The sequence below is a fragment of the Lactuca virosa genome, chromosome 2 (genome assembly GCF_052849685.1).
Source record: "Lactuca virosa cultivar CGN04683 chromosome 2, Lactuca_virosa_CGN04683_v6, whole genome shotgun sequence".
NCBI lineage: Eukaryota > Viridiplantae > Streptophyta > Magnoliopsida > Asterales > Asteraceae > Lactuca > Lactuca virosa.
Window position 1 is genome coordinate 197,714,229 of NC_136427.1, and position 19,310 is coordinate 197,733,538.

The window sequence follows — 19,310 nt, forward strand, 5'->3', positions numbered from 1 at the left end:
TTTTGGTCTCAGATTAGTGTTAGGTTGTTTGTGGCAGTTGGTTCATTTGCAGTGTTTGCTATTGAGATACTATTACTACGATGAGGTGAGTTTTCTCACTGTACTATGTGTGACATTATATGTATAATGTGTGGTAGGATGCCTATGTTCTGTTTGCATATGATTATCTGATAGACTATGATTGTCTTGTGTTAGTATATCTGACACGTTTGCTTGGTTGAGATTTATATTACTATTGGCAGATCGTTAATTGAATGTTGTAGGGGTTATATGTAGCTAAAATTAGTAGTCTGAGAACTCTTGATCTGACCTTATTACATGGTCCTTGTTTGGTCATTTGTTCCCAGGGAGGAACATTTGTTCATTTGGCTATCTTATTATCAACCATGTATAATTATGTATTAACAAAGCGATTCGTCATTATTAGTCGAATCTCTAGTATGGTTGTAAGTTGATTGCTTAATTATATGGTGCATTTATGTACCATGTATGAGGGGTTGATGATGGAACGAAAATTGGCGGCAAGTCTAGATACCCAAAGTTGTTGACGGAATGAAGATAGGATACGAGTCAATTGTCGATTATGTTTGAGGGGTTGATGACAGAATGACGATAAGATGAGAGTTTAGATACCTAGAGGCGTTAACGGGACAATGATAAGTTGTTAGTCAACTGTCAATTATATTGGTGGGGTTGATGACTAATCGACGATTTTATGCGAGTCTAGATACATATATTCGTTACCGGAATGACGATACGTTGTGAGTCAATTATTGATTATGTTTGAGGGGTTGATAACGGAATGACGATAGGTTACAAGTACTGATATGCTGTAAGTTAACTGTTGATGGTGGAACAACGATATGTTGCGAGCCATTTGTTTGTATGTATTGGATGTGAGGAGGAATATGTGGTATTTGGGGAACTCACTCAGCTTTATGCTTAAACTAGACGAATTCTCACGCGTTGCGCGACACAGGTTAAAAATATATTGTTAGAATATTGAAAAATATATGTTTATAATGGTTGTGTTATTGACATTAACTTTGACATAATATTTTTACACAAATATATATATATATATATATATATATATATATATATATATATATATATATATATATATATATAATCTCAACTATTTTGAACAATAATATTTATTGACATCAACTCACCTTCCTCATTAATATAATTAAATATAATTATCTATTTATTATTATTTTTAATAATTGTTATGATTAATTAATTTAATTTTTTACTTATGCAATTATTTTTTGTTTTCATCAAAGATGTTCAGTTAAAATACAATTTATTTGTAGCTAACGTTATATAATTTATAATTAAATGTTATTATCATTTAAAATTATTATTCATTAATTTTAAACCACTTATTATTATTAATAAGTTAAAGAAGACTTTTAAGAAACACTTAATATTATTATTCAAATATGAAACATATACTAAATAATAAAGTGATAAGATTGACAATTTACATTTCAAAAGAGACTTGCATGGATAATATGACATATCCATGATTTTTATAATTTGATTTTATTATTTATAACTATTGTTCGTTAATTTTAAAACCACTTATTATTATTATTATTAAGTTAAAGAAAACTTTTAAAAAACACTTAATATTATACTTAAAATGTTAAACATATACTAAAATATAAAGTGATAAGATAGACAGTTTGCATGTTGAAAGAGACTTACATGAATAATATGGATAATATGACATATCCATGATTTTTAATTAATTATTGTTTTGAAGCAACGCAAACATACAAAGATATATACAATATTTAATTAAATATTATCTATATCACATTCCATAACATATGATCAATAACATGAATCTAATCTAATTTACATTAATATTTCAACCACAACATACAATGATTATCTTAAAAGAATACTTAAACCAAGAAAAATAAAATAAAAGAAAAAGATGTAGTATATAACAAACTTACAAATTAAAAAATTTAACATAATAACATGGCTCGAAAAATGGTCCAAAGCCCTCAAACCAACACAAAAACCTTTAGACTTGTTTTCTTTGTTAATTTTATATGTGATTGGTATTTGTGTGTCTACTTGAAGAGATTGGCATTTTATAGTAGACTATCCATTAATTGCTTATTAAACATATTATATAAGTTATAAAACCTTTGAATGGTTAATAATTATTAAGAGACTTTTGAGTGGTATTCATTCAAATAAGAGGTTTCAAATGAATATGGTTTGAGTAAAATGCATCATGGGAGTTTCAAATGAATGTGGTAAAAGAAAAAATATGACATATCCATGATTTTTAATTAATTATTGCTTTGAAGTAACACAAACAAACAAACATATATAAAATATTTAATTAAATATTATCTATATCACATTCCATAACATATGATAGATAACATGAATCTAATCTAATTTACATTAAAATTTCAACCACAACATACAATGATTGTCTTAAAAGAATAATTAAACCAAGAAAAAAAGAAAAAAGAATTAGTATATAACAAACTTACAAATTAAAAACTTTAACATAATAACATGGATCGAATAATGGTCCAAAGCCCTCAAACCAACATAAACACCTTTAGACTTGTTTCCTTTGTGAATTTTGTATGTAATTAGATTTGTGTGTCTACTCAAAGAGATTGACCTTTTATAGTAGACTATCCATTAATTGTTTATTAAACATATTATATAAGTTATAAAACCTTCGAAAGGTTAATAATTATTAAGAGACTTTTGAGTGGTATTTATTCAAATAAGAGGTTTCAAATGAATGTGGTTTGAGTAAAATGCATCATGGGAGTTTCAAATGAATGTGGTGAAAGGAAAAATGTTTCCTTTATAATATAGTATGATTATTAGGAAATCTCCAAAAAAAAGTCCTAATATATGGGCCCAATCTGTGACAACCCGGGAAAGAGGCCCCCAACCACCGTCGACAACCAATGTCAAAACACAATCTTGTAACACCAAAAATTCCAACCATCACTCTTATTAACGTCAAAACCAGAGGCTCAAAAATAAGTGCGTAAAAATTCGCGTCACTTTGCGAGCAGGTTAACATATTTAAATTCTACACACTATCGTAATACCAAAAATATAAATTTGGCAAGAATCCAACATAGTATGAGCGAGATACGAAATTTGTAGGAAATAAATATCTGTCGTACTTAAAAAGTTACTACGACGAAAACTACAAGGAGATTGGTCAACTTTTGGGAAAAGTCACCAACTAAATAAACATAGTACTACTTAAAGTAGAAATTATGGAGAACAGAATGCCTAAGATGGAAATCAAATGAGGGAGATATGATTTTTAACGATAATAAAAACTAGTCGAAAAACGAAAGTCAAAACTAGCCAAAACAACCAAAAGGAAAGTTGTAGAGAGTGAAGAGATCTACACGAATATATATAAGAGTCGTCGAAAACGGAGTACATATGCGAGAGTTACAAATTTTCGAAGTTCAATTATCTCATCACGTGCGCTCACGTGCAGTACGCACGACGCATTGACACACGATTTCATCGAGATATGGGATGACATGGCACACTAAGGAGACAACACATGACATCATCTTACTGTTTGAGCGCAATTGCACGGTGCACACCCTAAAACCTGCTATAATAACAAGCTTTGGCAGGCGATTTTCCTCACCCCTCTCACTCACTCTCTCTCTCTCTCTCTCTCTCTCTATATATATATATATATATATATATATATATATATATATATATATATATATATATATATATCGATTCTTATGCTACTATCCCGAATGTCTCTCCAAGTCCTAACTTGTGGATTCTTACCCTACATCAATGGTTTCATAACTCTCAGGTGAGTTCACAATCCCATTTTTAACTCTTTTCGGGGGGGGGGGGGGGGGGAATACATGTCTAAAATACAACTTTACATAGTTATCGCTAATTATAGTTAGATAATTGTGCACATAACATTAGGATAATATTATACCCGATAGTTACTATGCCCAAACTCTTTAGCTAATATTATGCCTAGTTATTATGCTGAACCACTATCATAGATAAGATCATACCTAGTTGTCATGCTGGCTAGTTGCGAGGAAATGTTGAAACTCGTTATTATAGCCACCTTTGGATAAGCTTAATACCTAGTGTTACTCTGCCTAAATTCTAGGCTACGTTAAACACACTATATATATATATATATATATATATATATATATATATATATATATATATATATATATATATATATATATATATATATATAATAAGTATATCGTATAAAATAAAACGCGAATAACAACACGAACGACAAGGGGAGACCCCCACGGCAAGAGTTAGATGAGATACAATTCATCAACACGCTGATTGATATTCAGCTAGCGCCCAACCTATAACTGTTAATTCGTAAATGAGAGAGAGATATGTACTGATCTATCCATGATTGACACTCCCACCTGTGGTTACAAGGTACAACCCGACTGCAAGTCGAAGCAGTCATAACTTTCTTACCACAATGACATCCGATGAAGCGTCATGTTATTTCTTTTGGGATCAACAGTCATAGCTTGATTATAGGATCTCATTGTAACTTTGTCAAACTAAAACTAGCTATCATAAACTACTAATAAGAATTAATAAAGTAGTGATAGTACACACAAACTTGGGGAAGCGGGTTTAGGTCAAACTAAAAACTAAACTATCATAAACTACCAATACCATACGTAGTGATAGTTCACACAAACTCGAGGAAACGATTTCGAATACAATATACATTATTCCTGAGGAACGCCTTGGGAAGTAGTGCCTATAAAACAATAAGAATATTAGGAGAATACTATCAAAACACTAATCTCGATATAATGTAGCAAGTAAAATATACATCTTCTATCCAAATCAGGATTCAGATTTAGTCACTAAACTATCTGAATTCTACTACCAAAAACACTAGAAAATATGCTAACAGGCTAACCCAGGTTGAGGTTACAATTAGTGCTAACTTAAGAACATCAACAAAGTATTTTCACACTTACCAAACCTGTGAACTGACCAACTTTATGTTTACCCTCTCAAAATCATTTGTATTCCTAGGTCAACCTACAGAGTACAGACGATTGTCAGACTATCAAACAGAATGGAACTCGACACAAAGGGCTCTTCCAGAAAGCCAACAACTCCGAAAGTCTCACCGCTCGGTGTTTCCGTCACCACGCCGAGGATGTGACATACAGGTTTCAGAGCTTAGGGTTATAGCGAATTAGTAATTCTTTAGGAAATACGACTATAACCTAGGGACATACACTCTAGAAAGATCTATCCTCAGATCTACAACTAAAAGTATTATTAAAATACACTATCGATAGATTACTTACGGGAGAGGTGTCTAGTTTGAACTATCGCTTGAGTTGCTGGACTTCAGAACGAGTATATGCTAAAATGATCATGCCCTCTGGTACTTCCCATTTGGCTGATCCTTATTTGATAGTCTTGAGGTACAAAACCAAAACTTAAATACACGAGAAATCAAGATTTTAGGTTAAGTACCCTAAATAAGTTTAATAGTACATTGGCCAAGCCAAGACTAGACATAGAACTGATCAGCTGTGTATTATTTTGGATGGGTCAAATGCATTACTAAACCTAAATATGGTAATTAGCAAAGTAAAAGCTTGAGCAATCCAAAAAGGCGTAAAGCAAATACAACAATGAACCGATAATAAACGTAAAATATACATACAATACCAAAAATCTACATAGATACATCGTGAGATTGTTTACCAAAAATGGAACGTATATGCCCATACATTGCCGCTAAAAACATACAAAAAGAAATCTACAACAAAGAAACATAACTAGCCAATATACTCCTCGTAATCATCGTCACCATCCTCACCACTATCGTCACCGTCGTCATCATCATCATCGTCGTTGTCATGACGCGTCGCAGATGTACCCGCCCCATCGCTCGGTCGCTGACAACGGGGATAGACAAATCCCTGAAAAGCAAACCAATCACTCATGGCTCCTGCCATCCACTGCAGTGGCGGACATCATGAACCTCTCTGGTCAGCTCATCATTCATACACATTTATGTCTTTCCTTCATGTTAATTTATAGCATACCCTCGCCCTCTTATAATATCAATGACGATATCAAGATATAATAGTAAACTTTTCCACGGAAAAAATTGTAATAATAATTCATAGAAAGTAATTATGAAAAACCATATGTTGTTAACGATAGATTTGATCTGAAATTTGAAGACATCTTATAATTGGAAGCATTGTGTGACCACACCGCCGTACATTTAGGATTACCACTCGCTAGAAGGGTGAGGGGTGGGGTTGGGGTTGGTTGGTATTAAAAAAAACAAAAGAAAATCAGTAATAATGATGGTTAACATTGCAATAGAAAAACCAGATTTAATTAAAAAAAGAATTAAATAACCACGTGAAACATTTGTGTAATTTCCTCAAAATATTGTCTAAAAGTGGTAAAACCGTAAATACATATAATTCTTTGTTTACTAAAACTAGCAAGTTGACACTTGACATCAGGTTTTGATAGTACTAAATATATGGGTCCTAAAACCTAAAGGCTTAGATTTGAAAATGATAGTATGAATGGAAAAAGAGATGGTTTCTGGAATATGGGGATCAAAAGGGACATGACAATGGAAGGCCTGTCACCCCACCTCTACGCTGCTTCTGGTTGTACTTCTTTACTCTTCACTTGTACTTTGTACTGTTTTCGACATTAATATTCCAAATAATTTCAAACTTAAGGAGTATTATTGATCATGAACCAATAACTTGGACGTTTTAAAATATGACAAGAGACGGACACTGACTTCTTGATTGAAGTTTTGGAGACAAACGAGCTCGAACTGGCCTTTTAAACATAGCAAGAAGAAAAGTTAAACTTGGGTTAGGATAACCATGTATTAGTAGAAGCAATAAGTAATAACCTTGTTATATTATTGATTTAAGGTGTTTAGGATTGCTTTTAAAATAACTTTTTTACTTTTATTTTTTTCAAAAAGTTAAAAAATTCAAAAGATGTTTGAGAATTAAAAAAAACTTTTCAAAATAACTTTTAGCGAAAAAGAAAAAAAAAGATTTTCCAAAAATCATCAAAATTGTATCTTTTTCTGACTTTTAGTCTTTTAAAAGGTAAAAAACATTCAAAATTTAAGAAATAACATCTAAACATTTTCTAAAAACAACTTTTAATTTTTTACATTTTAAAAGAACTTTTATAAAAAGAACTTTTGGGCTTGAAAAGTATTCCCAAACACCCCGTAACTTTGAATTTGAAAGTGTTGTTATATTATCTTGATTTAAGTTTGAATTTGAAAATGTGAACTTAAAGTTTATATATATATAAAAAAACTCTTAATTTTAAAGCTATTTCAAGTAAATTTTAGAAGATATTGCCCCACAATGGAAATCTAACGGCTGAGGAGTGCAATTTCACATAGAATGGTCAAAATTCAAACATCACTGATACATCTAAAATATTATTAGTATTCTGTGATACGAGTTCATATATGGGGCCCCAAGACGGGTTGGCATGAGTCGTTTAGATGAAGTGCTTATCATTTTTTAAAGACTTTATAAACTTTTATTTTTTTTTCTTTTATGTTTATGTAGTTTTATAAATTCCGAAAGCATCTGTTTTTTCCCCGAACATTTCTACACAAAAAAGGTACTTAGACTACTCTGTTTCACAACCAAAACTAACCCAACTATCTATTAAAAAAATAATTTCTCTTTCTTTCACATATACAACCCAAGTAAACACAAATTTTTACATCCATTAACAACTCAACCCAACAAAAACATTTATATTATTTATAATTAAGTTATTATATTATACAAAATACATATTATGTTTTTTTTAAATTTATAACTCAATTTTTTACTATTTTTAATATTATATAGACAACATAAAAAAATTCTTAAAAAAATTCTTAAAATATATCAATACCGGTCTCTATTTGTAGACAAAACTATTTTATGTATTTTAGTGTATTTTTTAAATAAAAATAAAAAGAAATTAATTACAAAGTGATGTTTATCTAAAAAGAGTCATAAAAGAAAAGAAAAAGAAAAAGGGGCGACCAGAGGTTTGTGGAGCAATCGTCGATTTTGAAGGAATTTTTAATTTCTTTTAATTCAAATGTGTAAACCGACTAAAGATTTAGTTGGCAACGGGGTCAACGGAGTCGTTCAGTTATTGTCGAACTCCACATTAACAAAAAGGGGGAGAAGAAACTCGGAAGAAGAAGAGAGGGAGAAGGGAGGGGTGGGTTGCCGAGTGGGGGCGAAGGAAAGAGGAAGAAGGGAGGAAGAAGAAACACCTCGGCACGTCTCTACCGAGTTGCCGAACCGAGCTCGGCATACCGAAGGGCCGGCCCGGTGTTCGTCGAGGCCGTGAGCCTATTGCCGAAGCCACTCCGTCCAGAGTTATAGGCTTATAGCTACTACATTGTTTGTTAAACGTACCTTTATATACCTTTATAAGAGGTATTACATACAATATATCGTACATGCGAATTGAAACCAAAATGATGTCAATTCATCTTCGTCCCTACTATATTTTTGCATCATTGTTGAATAAATAAATACTTTAACATCAAATTTGATATTATAGTATTCTTTTATATTAATATTAACATAGTGTCAAATTTTAAAATGTCAACTTTAGTCCAATTAAGTATTATATATATATATATATATATATATATATATATATATATATATATATATATATATATATATATATATATATATCAGTGTTGCGGAAATTGACATTGGCGTTCGATTAATCGTGTGGCGTTCTTGAACCGATTACGATTAGGGTGTTTAGCAGAAATTGATCAAAATTGGTCAAACTCGGGCTTGACGGTTCTTGGCGGTCCTCCTCGGTCATAGGCGGGAAATATTAAAAGGATTTCAAATATTACACCAAAATTTTAAATTTTCACATTTTTAAGTTTTCATATTTTAAAATATTATACTAAAATTTTCAAAATTTTAAATTTTCAAATACTAATTTTTTTAGGATATATTAATTTTTTAAATAATTGTATTAATAATTTAGGGTCCCCGATTAATCTTTTCCTAGTCTGATTAATTGTTTAACGCCAGTCGACTGTCGAGCTACCGATTAACGATTTTCACAACCTTTATATATATATATATATATATATATATATATATATATATATATATATATATATATATATATATATATATATATATATATATATATATAGGTTCAGGTGTTCAAAGTAATTATTGTGTGATTGTATGCATAAATGTGGGCCAATCAAAATTAAATAAAAAATTAAATAATTAAATAAATAAATAAGGGTAATTTAGTAATATGATTAATAACTTCCAAAAATAATCCCTATAATCATGATATTGACTTTTAACCTAATTTCTTCAGGTTTATATCTAGAGTCGTTCCCTCTTTATCTAAAAACCAAATCTTGGCCGATCTGCAAAATTGGAATAGACTACAAAATCGATCTTGAGTTCTACAAAAATCGATTGCCATCGCCATCTCCGATCGCCATCAACAATTACTCATCGACGTCATCTGCCTGCCATGTCTACTCCGTCGCTCGTCGCTCCCTTCCGACATCCACACCTCCGACCGATCCCATCAGGTGAAATTGAATTTTATACACCAGCGATCACTGAGCCACCGTCGCCATCCATCACCATCGTCTTTGCAATTTCCGTCACAACAAAACGTGATTCGATTTTACAACCACTAGTAATCAGACACATAAAAGTGATTTGCAAGGCTTTAAGCCAGCAAGTATACTTCACAGAATCGATCTTCAAGATTTCCGCAACAACACAAAAATTGATGCTCTGGTATACTGTCCTTTAATACGCTTGACATATTTTGGCAATTTTTATTTTCTTTATTGTAGACATCATTTATTTATATGGTTTTCCATATGGAGGAAATAGACTCATGGTTGAAGGGAATGGTTCTGCCAAAGCAATCGTAATTAGCCAATTCACGGACTTTCTTGAACTATTCTTTGCAAAAGGTAATATTATGTGTTTCAGTTAAGCTATTTATTTTGATACTTTATGCAAAAATGATGCTTTATAAGCTTATGGCACCAAACGATGTATTTGAAAATATAAAATGTGGTGCATGTTTGACACTTAGATTCAAACATTGAATGGTGGAAATTTGAGTAGCGTGTCATGTATTCAATTCTTTTTAAATTGGATTAATTATCTTGTCCTTTATTTGCTGTAAGAACCTTTTTTTTAATATGCCCGGGAACAACTCCTACGAAAAGAGCTCAATCTGTCTCTGGTGGCGCTCATGTTGGCAAATCTTGTTTTCCCTTTCCGGGTAGATCTTCTCATTGACAACAATAGGTATCGGCCATAACCAAAGAAATTCTTTTTCGAAGGAGGTAATTCCTTCTCAAAAGGAAACTGGAACAGTATACCCGTTATGGCATTATTTCAATCTTCTAATGTTGGACAAATTACAAATATTTTTCATATGATATCGGGTATCCCAAAAGTTTACTTGGATATTTTTTGACAGATTTATGCATGTTCTACTGATTTATTGATTTATGCATTTTTTACTTGGATATTTTTCCAACAAAATGCATATGATAATTGAATCTTGAATTCCAATTCTATCGGAATGGAATCACGAATTCCAATTCTGTTGGAATTGAATATGGATATTTTCTCACTGATTTATGCATGTTCTACAATTATTGGTTATTGGTTTTGGTGCAATTCACAAGTCCGCATATTTTTTCAAAGGAATTTAGTTTTTTATTTTTCATTTGTTAATGCGTTATTGGATTCTAAACTACAATTGGATTTGTTTTCACAGAAGTTGATCCTTGAAGAAGTTGATGCTTGAAGAACGGACAACAAAATTGAAAGTGTTTCTTAGCAACATTATTCTCTTAGAATGAATTAGTGTATTTGTTAGATTTTGATGTTTTTTTCCCGTTTTGAAAGTTTTTAGTTTTATTCTTTAACAATAAATGTAATTCTTAGCAATTGTTACATGTATTCTATAAAAATTAATGTAATTTTTGTTTTAATTCTTCAATTGATAGTTCGAGAATTTTGTTATTCTACAAGAAATTTTTAAAGTCATGATCAAGAAATATGTTCAAGAATATTTTTATTATTTTATGGTTCAAGAATATTTTTATTTTTGAACATACTCACACATATTCTGTCAGAATGTCCGAATTAAAAAACCTTATAATTCGTAAAATCAGATTTTTAAAATTAATAGAATCTATGATCCCTTAAAATATGCAAATTTCCTTTATTAAATCTATATTAATTGACTAAAATACTCATCTAGTTAAATTAGATGGTATTTTTCAATTATATTTAATTCAATAATATGTATTAATCACTTTCTTAAAATAAGTAAAATGATTGACCCACAATCATTCATACATTCACACAATAATTAGTTCGAATATAATAACATATATATATATATATATATATATATATATATATATATATATATATATATGTGTGTGTGTGTGTGTGTGTAAGGAAGGGTTATTTGGAAAACAAAAAAACTCTAAAAAACCCTAAAAATCATAAAAATGCATAAAAAAAATACTTAGAGATCACAAAACTTTTTTTTTTTGAATTTTTTTTATGAAAAAAATCGCAACTTTTTTAATAAAATCGCTGAAAAAAAAAATAAAAAATCAATTTTTTTTATAAAAAAAAATTGGTTTTTTTCAAAAAAAAAATCAGCGATTTTGTAGTAAAAGCTGCGATTTTTTCATAAAAAAATTCAAATAAAAGTTTTGTGATCTCTAAGTATTTTTTTATGCATTTTTATGATTTTTAGGGTTTTTTGTTTTCCATAGAACCTAAACATATATATATATATATATATATATATATATATATATATATATATATATATATATATATATATATATATATACACACACACACACAAAGAGAAGGAGGGTCAAATGAGAACACCTAAAAGGTTACGAATGCAAGAACACATCTGGTCCCTTAAAATTTAAAATCTATGGATATTATTAATATGGTAATTAAAATTATAATAAATGATTTTTAATTAATTTTAAACAATAAAATACCCGTAAAGGGTATACTTGTAATTTAGGATATGTGCGCATTTGAATATGTCAGGTAAGTGATAGAATTAAAGAAACGGTGCTCATTTTCGTGGAATCACAACTACATTCGTATCTTTATGGAGGATTGGATCGTATCTTCACCAAAAATTCAAAAAATCTCATCAATCATCTCTTGCGGCAATACCGAAATCATTTATACCTTAGATTGCTCCTGTTCTTTTGTATTTAGAACTGTCGATTGTGGAGGCTGTGAAAATGGAACGTGATAGAAGTTTGTTGATAATGAACATGACATGAAGAAGTAAGTTTTCTAATCGATTATGAATGTTTTTAAGTGTAAATGGAGTAAATGGAAAGCTTTTTAAGTTCGTTTTCTTTAATTTTTGGCACAATAGCGAAAACCCTAAAATAAGGTTTTTTTGTTACCAAACATTCAAAAAATCTCATCAGTCATCTCCTGCGGCAAAACCGAGATCATTTATACCTTAGATTGCTCCTGTTCTTTTGTATTTAGAACTGTCGATTTTGGAGACTGTGAAGAATGGAACATGATAGAAGTTCGTCGATAATAAACATGAAAGGAAGAAGAAGTAAGTTTTCTAATCGATTATGAATGTTTTTAAGTGTAAATGGAGTAAATGGAAAGCCTTTTAAGTTCATTTTCTTTAATTTTGGCACAATAGTGAAAACCATAAAATTATGGGTTTTTTTTTTGTTTTACACTGTATTAAGAAGTAGTACTTTTGCATATCATTTATGAAGGTTGTTTAAGTATAAATGGATTATAAAGAAAGGTTTTTAAGTTCGTTTTTTTATTGTAGCTCAATAATGAAAACCCTCATATTTGTTTTTTTGAAGTTTTTTTGTGTTACCCAGATTCGAAATGGCATGTTAGCTGTTATTATGTTTTCTAACTTGATAATCACAAATTCCTTTTGTATTGTATGTAAATATCCTTGTCCCGTTGAGCATGATCCCAATGGTTTCCCTTGTCCCGTCTGGGTCGACAGGACGTGGGGAAGTCCTATTGGTGGATCGTGTACCACTAGTGGTCCTCTCTGTTATTGGTATAGAGGGAATAAAGGATAATGCCATGAGCATTCCACTTGTCGCACTAGGGAGCAGGGAACAGTCATGTTTTAACTTATTATAGATCGGAGATTGTCGTATGGAGTTGGACCTGGGCGCGAGAGCACCAAGCACTAGAGTCCTAGTGTGAGATCGCAAGGACGAGGTCTCGGGTCTGGCACTAGGCTGGTTAGTGACTGTTAGCTAGGTCATCCTAAAGATAGCAGTTTTGTTATCTTTAACGAATTCTTAGAGGGATACGTTAACAAGTCCCTTAGGCTAGTAAGCACGTGCATTGGCGCAGTATAGCCGATTCGTTCAAGCCTTGACCATGACACGTGTTCAATGTAGGTGTTTTGGAAATTCGACTGATGTGAAGGAGTCATTAGCACAGACGGTTTCATCATGGAGACGGTTCGATATTCTCGCTCCTCATTTAAACCTATCTCATCAAGTGCAGTTTTCTTCTCCCATTTTTCGTTCTCAACTACTTCTGCATTCTGTTTGCTTCCATTTTCTTCTCTGTCGTGTTTGCACTAAAACAACAATGGGACAGGTGTTGAGAGATATATGTATCATTGGGAAAGATTGCATCTTGGCGGCGGAGGGAATAAGTGCCGCCTGGCGGGCCTGAGGATTTCAAAAATATTTTAAAGAAAAACGAATTTCTAAAAAAGTTTTCTTAAAGAAAAGGGATGTGATGCATGCAATCAGCCGAGCTCATGTAAGTTTACCCAAAATACCCATACGTGTTCATAGTTTCAGTATATGAATATGTGTATAACATGCTAGATTATGGCTAAGCATCTGCTCGTAATTGCATGGTAGGATTCTAGGAGAGATGCCTTGTATGCCGATTGTATGAGCCTTTAGAATGCATGCTAGTATAGGTTTCATATGAATAGATAAGATGGTCTGATTAGGTAGTAAACTGGTTTTCAACCCAATGCTCGAATGCTGCTTGCTTTGTGCTTCTAGGGACTCCATTGGTGTCAGCTAATTTTTGAGTGAATGCGTTAAATTACATATTATCGAGATAAGATAACTTTCGAAGGTTAGATTCAACCATATTGCACAGCTCTTGTTTGAATCCAACCGTTGTAGGGTGGGATCTAGCATTCAATTTTTTTTTGATGTCGATAAAATGTAACTGTATTCGTGAGGTAGTTAGAATGTGTTGAAGGGAGTCTCTTCTTCAGCTGATGGCAGAGGGTGATGGAAAAGGGGAATACTAGGAAAGCCTAGGATATTTCTTAGCACGTAGGGAGCTCTGTAGTATGAGCGAAGTAATTAATAGTAGGGAAGTGACTTGGAGGATTTGAGATAGTCCTTGAGGAAGGTATAGATAGTTGTGGAAGGTAGTATTAGGCGTATACTACTGAAAACACAGGATCTATACCTGAGAAAAGAAAGGCCTTGATGATTTCGAGAAACTTCGGGGGTGTGACCCTTTTCATGTGCGTACTGATTGTTTATGTATTCTGTTTTAGAAAGGTAGTGACACGTGGAGGAGAAGAAGGTTCAATATATGAATCGGGTGCGGGCACGAGTACCGAACCAATTGATGAGGGGCTACGTGAGTTTATCACGTCTGAGATTACGAGAGGCATCCTTGATGCGACCCCGATGATGTTTGGGTCGATCAAGGAGTGTATCATAGAGTTGATAGAGGATCATCTCCAAACCTTTAGATCCGAGCTAGTTGTTGGTTAGTACGGATCCCACACCCTCTCCTTCAAGGATTTCAGGGGGTATGGGGCACCAGAGTTCTTTGGGGCAAAGGACCCCATCGCCGCCAGACGATGGATAACAGACATGGAGTGTGCTCAGATGACTAGCTTCTGCCCTGAGGGGTCAAAGGTGAGGTTCGACGTGGGATGTATGAGGGAGCGAGCCCAAGATTGGTTGGAGGAGGTTGGTTATGCCCTGGGAGCCCCAACCATTGAGGCCATGACCTAGTCAGATTTTATGACCCGGTTCTGAGCGGAATTTGCACCGGCTGTTGAGGTGCAATAGCTAGCGAAGGAGTTCCTAGATATGCGACAGACGATTGAGACGTTGGTGGAGATCATTGCCAGGTTCTGAGAGAGAGAGCTTTATTGGTACCCCAGTATGATGTAGACAAGGAGATGAGAAAGACTTGGTACCATGACATGTTGATATCTAATATCAGGGAGTTTGTTACTTTTTCAGCCTGTCCGACATTGGAGGACATGATATCTAGGGCCCGAGAGCAGGAAATTGATTTGGCGCACATCAGGTAGAGGAAGGCAGGGCAGGTGCAGACGACTGGGGTTTCAGCAAAGAAACCCAAGGGATTTTTTTCTTGATTGAGGGGTCAGCAGGGCCGAGGCCGTTGCGGCAAGTGCGGTAAGATGCATGATGGAGTTTGCAGGGTGGGTGGTTCGGGCTACTATAAATGCGGCAAGACAGGACACTTAAGCATGGATTTCACTGCCACCACCACCACCCATGTTTCATTTCACTGTCACCACCACCACCTATGTTCCTAGTCTGATATGCTTTCATTGGAATTAGAGGGGCCACAAGAAGGCCAATTTCTCGAGTTTGGCTGGAGGAGCGGTTGCAGCACCCGCTTTGGCGACGTTGAGGATCACAAATGCCTGGGAAGGCAAGAAGGCGGCCCCTCTAGTGAAGAGCAGGGATTTTTAGCTGACGGCCGAGGAGGCAGGTGCGACTCCTGACGTGGCTACGAGTATGTTTTCCATTCATGTATGCACTTTCATTATTGTTAATGCTTATGTTTCATTTTGTGATGTTTAGGGATGTTCTTAGTGAACGAATTTCCTGCTCTGGTTCTTTTTGATTCGGGCGTTACCCGATCATTTGTATCTCTTGTGCTCAACAAGAGATTTGGGAATTATCCTAGGGAGCGTGATTACCTTTTGGAGGTGAGATCGCCGATGATCGTTCAGTGAGAGTATCAAGTGTTTATCGAGGTTGTACGCTTAAGCTATTCCGAGAAAGGTACATGATTGATTTGGTACCTATTCCTTTGCGCGAGAGCAAGGTCATTATGGGGATGGACTGGTTGAGCCAAAATGGGGCGATGATTGATTGTGGGCACCAGTTAGTGGAGGTTCAAACCCCAAGTGGGGGGGGGAACTAGTTATTCAGGGCAAGGGTGCTTCGCACGGACCAACTCTCTGTTCAGCCTCGAGAGCTAGGAGATATCTTCAGCAAGGTTGTATGGGTTTTATGGCTTACGTATTGGACACCAGGACATAGAGGAAGAGGACGATTGAGGTTATGCCGGTAGTTCAAGAGCATTCAGACGTGTTCCCAAAGGACTTGCCTAGAGTGCCTCCGGATAGGAAGGTAGAGTTTCGTATTCATCTAGTACCAAGTGTGGCTCCAATAGCCAGGGCACCTTATCGGTTGGAATCACTAAAGATGAAGGAGTTGTATACACAACTGCGGGAGCTATTAGACAATGGGTTTATCAGACCGATTAGTTCATTATGGGGAGCGCCGATTTTGTTTGGGAAGAAGAAGGAAGGCTCCCACAGGATGTGCATTGATTATCAGGAGCTAAATAAGCTAATGGTGAAGAACTGTTATCCACTTCCGAGGATTGATGATTTGTTTGAGCAGCTATAGGGTGCGTCTTGGTTCTCCAAGATCGATCTGTGTTCAAGTTAGCACCAGATGAGATTCAGAGATGAGGATATCCAAAAGATTTCTTTCAGGACTCGTTATGGTCATTGCGAGTTCGTGGTGATGCCTTTTCGGCTCACCAAGGCCTTAGCCGTGTTCATGGATCTCATGAACCGTGTGTGCAGAATGATGTTGGATCGGTATGTTATTGTATTTATTGACGATATCTTGGTCTATTCTAAGACCAACAAGCAGCATGATATCATCTGCAAGAGTTTTTGGTGACTCTAAAGAAGGAGAGGCTCTATGCCAAGTACTCCAAGTGCGAGTTTTGGTTGTGCGAGGTGCAGTTTTTGGGGCACCTTGTTAATGAGAAGGGAATATTGGTTGATCCAGACAAGATTGTGGCCGTGATGTAGTGGGAGGTTCTGAGGTATCCATCTGAGATTTAGAGCTTCATGGGCTTAGTAGTTTGTTATCAAAGGTTCTTCGATAATTTCTCCAGGATCGCACTTACATTGACCAGGTTGACGAAGAAGACAGTTACTTTCTGTTGGGGGCCTGAGCACCAGGAGGCATTTAAGACTTTGAGGCAAAGATTATGTGAGGCTCTGATTTTGACTCTTCCAGAGGGTGTGGATGATTAAGACTTTGGGTGCGGTGCTGATGCAGAGGGGTCAGGTTATTGCTTACGCTTCGAGGCAACTGAAGACTCACGAGGCAAACTATCTCACTCATGATTTGGAGTTGGGGGAGTGGTTTTCCCCCTCAAGATTTGGTGACATTATCTCTATGGAGTCCATTGTACCATCTACATGGATCACAAGAGCTTGAGGTACCTGATGGATCAGCCAAATCTGAATATGAGGCAGTGCAGGTGGCTGGATGTCTTAAAGGATTATGATTGTGAGATCCTTTATCACCTCGGGAAGGCCAACGTGGTAGCCGACGCGCTCATTCGCAAGGTGACGAGCGCCCCTATTCGAGATCTATGATTGAGGATGACCGTGATTACCCCACTATTGGAGCGAATTCGGGAAGCTCAGGTCAAGGCCATGAAGGACGAACACCGCAAGAGTGAGTGTATTGTGGGGCTGGTGTCCTCTTTCGATTACGATAGTAGGGGATTGTTAACGTTGCATTGGAGGATTTGGGTTCCGTATTGGGGTGGCATACGACAGGTACTGATGGAGGAGGCATACAAGTTGAGATTTTCCATTCATCCGGGTGAGAAGAAAATATACAGAGACCTTCAAATTGATTATTGGTGGCTTTGCATGAAGCGGGACGTGGATTGGTACGTGGAGAGGTACTTGACTTGTAGGAAAGTCAAGGTCGAGCATCAACAAACTCACAACAAGATTAAGTCGTTGAGCATTGCCGTTTGGAAATGGGAAGAGATCACGATGGACTTTATCACAAAGTTGCCTCGGATAGCGCGGGGGGTGGATTCGATTTGGGTCATCGTGGATCGACTGACCAAGAGTTCTTACTTTATTCCCATTTAGGAGAGAATCTTTGTGGAGAAGTTGGAGGACATTTATATCCGAGAGGTTGTGGCACGACATGGGGTTTCGGTATCAGTAGTCTCGGATCAGGATGTACGCTTCACTTCCAGATTTTGGAAGAGATTTCATGAGGAGTTGGGTACTCATCTGCACTTCTGCATGATTTTTCATCTGCAGACAAATGGACAAAGCGAGTGGACTATGCAGAATTTGGAGGATATGCTTCGGGCTTGTGTGTTTCATTTTGGTGGTATCTAGGATACATATCTCCCATTAGTTGAGTTTTCTTACACAAAACTACCACGCTAGTATTGTTCGACCTCCTTTTGAGATGTTATACGAGAGGAAGTGTCAGACCCCGATTTGTTAGGGTAAGGACGGTCAGCGAGTCATGGGTAGCACGGAGGTGGTGCTCCGGACTACCGAGTTGATCCAGTAGGTGCGCGGGAGATTGTAGGCCACGCAGAGTCGACAAAAGAATTATGCAGATAGGCGCCAGTCTGATTTGGAGTTTTAGGTCGGAGATATGGTACTCCTAAAGGTGTCACCTTCAAAAGGTGTCATTCGTTTCAGGAAGCGGGGCAAGCTGGGACCCAGATATATCGGTCCTTTTAGGGTTATTACTCGGGTGGGCAGGGTTGCATATCGGTTGGATTTGCCTGAAGAGCTCAGTCAGATTCACAGAACTTTTCACATCTCTCAACTACGGAAGTGTATGGTTAATGATTTTGCAGTGGTTCCTTTGGAGGACATTCAGCTGGACGGGCGCCTGAACCACATAGAGACACTAATTGTGATTATAGATAAGAAGACGAAGACCTTGCAGAACAAGGTTGTGAGCCTGGTGAAGGTGAAATGGCAGCGCCACAAGGGTTCATAGTGTACATGAGAGCCTAAGGATGAAATGTAGGAGCATTACCCAGAGTTGTTTGTAGCAGCGGTCTTCGAGGATG